Below are 6,349 nucleotides of genomic sequence, written 5' to 3' on the forward strand. Positions count from 1 at the left end.
GCACTGGGAACTATGTCTAGTCACTTATGATGGAGCATGATAATGTGAGAAAAAAGAATGTATCCATGTATGTGTAACTGGGTCACCTTGCTGTACAGTAGAGAATTGACAGAACACTGTAAACCAGCTATAATGGAAAAAAACAAAAATCATATTATATTAAAAATCTATATTGATGCTGAAGCTACAGCTGGGAAGATTTTCTGGGTGGGAAAAAAAAAAAAAAACCACCACAGAATGTCCAACACAAAGATTAAACCCTAATATAAACTAGCGGTTTTAGTTAATAATATGCCAATATTTGTCCAATTTAACAAATGTACCACATTAATTAAAGATGTTAATAATCAGGGAAACTGTACAATGGGAAGGAGTATTTGGGTGCTCTCTACAGATAAAAATGCCTTGAAAATGTAAACCTTTTTTAAAGGACTGTAGTAATACAGTCTCTGGTACAATGTTAAGTGAATTAAAAAATGGTGCTCATCGTTAACTTGTATTTGCTACAAATATAAAGACTTAGGAAAATAAGCAAGTGACAAACATCACCCCCACCCCACCCCCACCAAGTTTGTTTGGAAAAATGTTGACAGGTGATGAAATCTGTCTAGGACAATACTTGAGTTTTAAGTGGCTGGGATATTTTGAGTCTCTTCCCACACTGAAGGAGAATCACAGTTTTGTTAAATATGAAGAGGAACTCTTACTGCATGTTAGCCTTTCAAACAGCAATCTCTTTGAAGTGTGTTATCATTAAATAAATGATCATAAGAGGCCAGAAGAGGAGTTTCCATTGTGGCTTAAGCAGGTAAAGGAACTGATGTTGTCTCTGTGAGGATGCAGTTTCGATCCCTGGCCTCCTGGGTGGGTTAAGGATTCGATGTTGCTGTGGCTGTGGCATAGGTTGCAGATGTGGCTGGGATTCAACTCCTGGCCCGGGGAACTCCCGTTTGCTGCAAGTGTGGCCGTAAAAAGAAAAAATAATATCTAAAGAGTTACCCATGTCTCCCGGCTGTTGTCATATTCTTTACCTTGGATGGAGTGTGTAATTTTTTTTAAATGCATTTTTTTTTTGACCACACCCACAACATTCAGAAAGTTCTCAGGCCAGGAGTCGAAGCTGTGCTACAGAAGAAACCAGGCTGCTGCAGTGACAATGCCAGATCCTTAATCCAATGAGCCACCAGAGAACTCCTAAATAATGCTTTTCTTTCTGAAGGACACAATGAGTCAACATACATTTCCGTAATAAAAATTGACATAAAAATAAAGAGAAAAGCTTTCAAACACTTTATTTCTAATAATATATTCATTCAAAACTGTAAGTATGGAACCACCAGTACAAAATAATTTTATAAAAATTTTGGCCATATTTCCTTCTAGCCAATTATATTCAGTTCTGTGGAAATTTTCATGATTATATATGAATAAAAAGCATTTGTCATCAACCAATATTTCAAGTGTGAAATTTATCCTAGGCCCTGTAGGGCACTTTTCCTGCCCTCTAAAGAGCTTACAATCTTTTCATGAACATTTGATCAACAATTAGAAAGTATTAAAAAAAAAAACTTCAAATAAAATAGTTTGAATGTTTTTTCCTAAGATAACAATAAAATTATAAATTGTGGTCTGCTCAGTGCTGATATACTTGGGCATAGCTCCTCTCTCTGTAACACTAAATAATGTCTACTAATATAGCAATTTTTCTTGGAACATTCTCTATAACCTACTACCTCAAAAAAAATTCCAGTGAGGAAAATCCAGAAGTGCTGTGCTCAGCAGGTCAGTAGACTTAAAATTCTATTAATAGTTATGCTTTGGCTAATTTGCTATTGCAACTCTAAAAAATAATCCCTCAGATACATGGTTTTTTGACCAATGGAATTATGTGTAAAGTTTAGATAATTATATTTTCTGAAGTTTGTACCATGAATGTATATTCATTTTTTACTAAGAAAAAAATTATCATTTTGATAAGACTTCTTCCTTGCAATTGTTACTTAAATAATCACTGTGTCATATATTTAGACAAAAGCAGTGTTTTTATTCGGGGCGGGGGGAGAAAAACTTTTAAACAAAACTCTGATATCCAGAAAACAATCCACTAAATAACTACTAGTTCAAATTAACTTTGGTTTGTCCTCATTTCGAACTGCTATGAGTACAACGATGGCTAGAAAAGTCACCTTCCAGCAATCCCACTCCTGGGCATCTATCCAGAGAAAACCATGACTTGCAAAGACACATGCACTCCAGTGTTCATTGCAGCACTCTTTTCAATAGCCAAAACATGGAGACAACCTAAATGTCCATCAACAGAGGAGGGGATCAGGAAGATGTGGTACATATACACAATGGAATATTACTCAGCCATTAAAAGGAACAAAATACCAGCATTTTTAGCAACATGGATGGACCTAGAAATTATCATGCTAAATGAAGTCAGCCATATAATGAGACACCAACATCAAATACTTTCACTGACATGTGGAATCTGAAAAAAGGACAGACTGAACTTTGCAGAACAGATGCTGACTCACAGACATTGAAAAACTTACGGTCTCCAGAGGAGACAGTTTGGGGGGTAGGGGGATGTGTTTGGGTTGTGGGATGGAAATCCTATGAAAGTGGACTGTGATGATCATTATGCAACTACAGATGTGATAAATTCATTTGAGTAATAAAAAAATAAAAAATATATATATAAAAAAAAAAGAAAAGTCACCTTCTGGCCTTAGCCCTTCCTAGTGAGATGAGGGGCTGAAATTCCCTCGCAGCCCAAAGCCCTTCAACAGTATAGCTGCTATGGAAAGCCTCTTATCACTGGATAATTTTAAGTATTAGGGGTCAGGGTCACATAAATCAATTCAATATAATATGCATTACTTATACATTTATATGGTAGCATGAATTATGTTTTGCTACAGTTACTTTTATTAGGAGAGAAAAAAATTTTTTTGGCCACAACTGTGGCATATGGAAGTTCCCCATCAGGGATCAAATCCAAGCTGCAGCTGCAGCCTACACCACTGCTGCAGCAATGCCAGATCCTTAACCCACTATACCAGGCCAGGGGTCTAACTGGTGCCTCCACAGAGACAAGCCAAATCATTAACTCGCTGTGCCACAGCAGGAATTCCAAGAAAACATTTTACAAGGTAAAAAATAAGGCAGATTTCAAACCAAAATTATTGTCCCCAACTGGTTTCTCAGAACTCTTTTTTTCTGGAAACCAGAAAGGCTTGCAGATCTCTGTCCTAGTAATGGATAGAGTCATATGTTTGTTCATGTTAGTTGCACATTATTAAACTGAAAGGGTAATTTAGATTAATATCGACAGGTCCTTCTCCCACCCTCAAAAGTTATTAAACCCTGGCTTTGATGTCTAGAGACTTCTTTCATTAGAAATCATTATCAATATCATAAAGCACATCAATAATGATATGGTTTTGAGCATGCACTTTTTTTTGTTTGTTTTTTTTTGTCCTTTTAGGGCCACACCCACGGCATATGAAGGTTCCCAGGCTAGGGGTCGAATCAGAGCTGTAGCCGCAGGCCTACGCCAGAGCCACAGCAACTCAGGATCCACAGTTCAGGGCAATGCCGGATCCTTAATCCACTGAGCGAGGCCAGGGATCGAACCCCCAACCTCATGGTTCCTAGTCAGATTCGTTAACCACTGAGTCACGATGGGAACTCCGAGCATGTGCTCTCTTAAATTTTGCTGAAGGCATTTGCTGAGTGGTATTTCTGAAGTAAAGCTAACAGCTTCCAATTTCATTCTTTATGGATTAGTACTGCTAAGGAGTATGTAGCAACAGGAGCCGAAAAGAGAAATTCCACACCTGTCAACAGCTCTCTGAGATTATACTGATTCCGTTTCTGCAATTAAAACCTTGAGATTACAGTCAACCATTTGTTAACTTTATAAGCTCTGGGGATAAGAGGTGATGACAAAGTTTTAGATTAAATGACATCTTGTGAGCAAATGCTTTCAACTTTTCAGACACAGCCATGCCTTAGAGGATCATTCCCCTTTTACTTGACAAAGGCATGTGGGCTACACGCATGTGGGCTTTTTGATGTTCACGTTGCTGGCTTTTGGAAAACAATTCAGAATTGGGTCCCCAAATTAGCTTTATAAAAATGAGGTGCTTCTAATGCTAGATGCTCTAACAAGCTGTTGTGTCCCAAAAGAGCACAGATTATTTGTCTGTGGCTATCTAACACTCTTTGATCAGTCAAATGTGGCGGGGGGGGGGTTCCTTTAAAAGCCATTCTTCAATCAAGGCCAAGTGTGGAATAAAGCATTTGTTAAGAGTGATGTGGGTGTTTTGACTGCTCAAAGGCCATTAGCTATGCTAGGAGCTCTTACTCCCAAGTTTAAATGGAAAAGCAGTGAGCTCACCGGTTGGCCACACACTCCCATCCTGTTAGTCCCCCAGGAGAAGGTAGAGAGTACCTCTGGCCAAGAGATTTGGAGTCCTGACTGGGATTTCCTAGATCTGCAACTGCCCCCCCCCAAAAAAAACCTGGGGATGTTAGATGGCAAATCATTTGCTTACTATTTCCCTCCCAGTTAGATATAGAAAATACTGCACTCACTTACTAGGACACAAACTGAGCTACAAAGTGGCTACGTAGCACCCTGGAATGGAAGTTTTTCAATTAATTTGTTACAGATAGCTCAAGCCTTATCCAACTTGTGCATTTTGAATTTGGAAGCAAAACTTATAAACTCCTCTGAGAGATGGAGATCTGAATGCACTTTGCTATGCTAAGTCTGTCACATCACATTTAGGCAAAAGAAAAATATCCTAACATAGGAAAGGTTGGACTAGTGGTTTTACATGATGCACCTTTCACAATGCAAAGGATAAGTATATTATCACTGATGTTTTAAAATGTGGATACGTAAGCATACACTTCTGTTTTAGCAATATGCACGTAGCCTGGAATATACATTACCTTCTTGTGGAAGTAAACAAAAGAAGCTTGATCATCTTTTCATAGAAGGACTAAAGGATATTGGAGGGACAGCTTCACAGCGCATTTTATGCCTTTCTATATTATTTGAGCTTTGCTACAGGCATTTACTAGTTTAGTTTTGTTTTAAAAAATTAATTAGCAGATTATTTAGATGAAATATTTCAATTTTGGAATATTTAAATATGGAACATTTCAATTTTCTTTAAAGGTTTTGAATATGAAAATTATTTTAAAATATAAAATGTATTGACATGATCTAAAAGAATAATTTCTAAAAATGTCTTAGGAACCACATAAAGGCCAATGACAAAAATATTGAAAGCATCAGAAAGTTATACAAATTCCTGAATTTTTCTAAGAATAGATGACTAAAATCATTAATGGAAACTAATGGGATTATAAAGAATTAAAATTTTTATACATTACAACTCTATAATAATGCTCTTGAGAAAGTTCCTTCAAGAATGAATTCTGAATAGATCTCTTTAATATATGTTAGAGATTTTTTTTTTTTAAATCTGCACGATAGAGAATGGACCTTTATGCCTATTGAGTAAATGAATCCTACAACTTTAGTACATGATACAAAAGTACAATTCCACTTTTTAAGGTGGTCTCTCATATTTTACACTAAGCTCTGACATTTTCTACTTATTAGATATCTACACAAAAATAGCTTTGGTCATTACCAGCATTTTTAGCAACATGGATGGACCTAGGAATTATCATGCTAAGTGAAGTCAGTCATACAATGAGACACCAACATCAAATGCTTTCACTGACATGTGGAATCTGAAAAAAGGACAGAATGAACTTCTTTGCAGAACAGATACTCAACAGACTTTGAAAAACTTATGGTTTCCAAAGGAGACAGTTTGGGGGGTGGGGGGATGCACTAGGGTTGTGGGATGGAAATCCTATGAAACTGGATTGTTGTGATCATTATACAACTAGAGATGTGATAAATTCATTGAGGAATTAAAAAAAAAGACATTAAAAAATGCCTTTGGTCAGGAAAAACACCTTTGGATGACAAAATGGAACTTGAAAGATATCAGTTGTGAGTTATATAACTTCCTGACCCCAAAATATGGCTATTTTGGGAACTACACAAAATGTATAGCTTGTTACTAAGTTTGAGCAGCCTTGGAATGAAAATGTTAGTGTCACACAAAATCATATTTTAAATATATTCTTTTTTAGTGAATTAAATTTGAGAACTCTTGGTATTTATTATTCATTGATTGATTCAACAAATATTTATCAAGCACCTATTTTGCTAAAGGCCTGAATTCAAAGGTACATAAAATAATCTTTGCTCTCAATAAAATCACCGTCCAGCTTCTTTACTTCGAAGTGA

This window comes from Phacochoerus africanus, chromosome 6, assembly GCF_016906955.1.
Source record: "Phacochoerus africanus isolate WHEZ1 chromosome 6, ROS_Pafr_v1, whole genome shotgun sequence".
In the NCBI taxonomy this organism is placed as follows: Eukaryota; Metazoa; Chordata; class Mammalia; order Artiodactyla; family Suidae; genus Phacochoerus; species Phacochoerus africanus.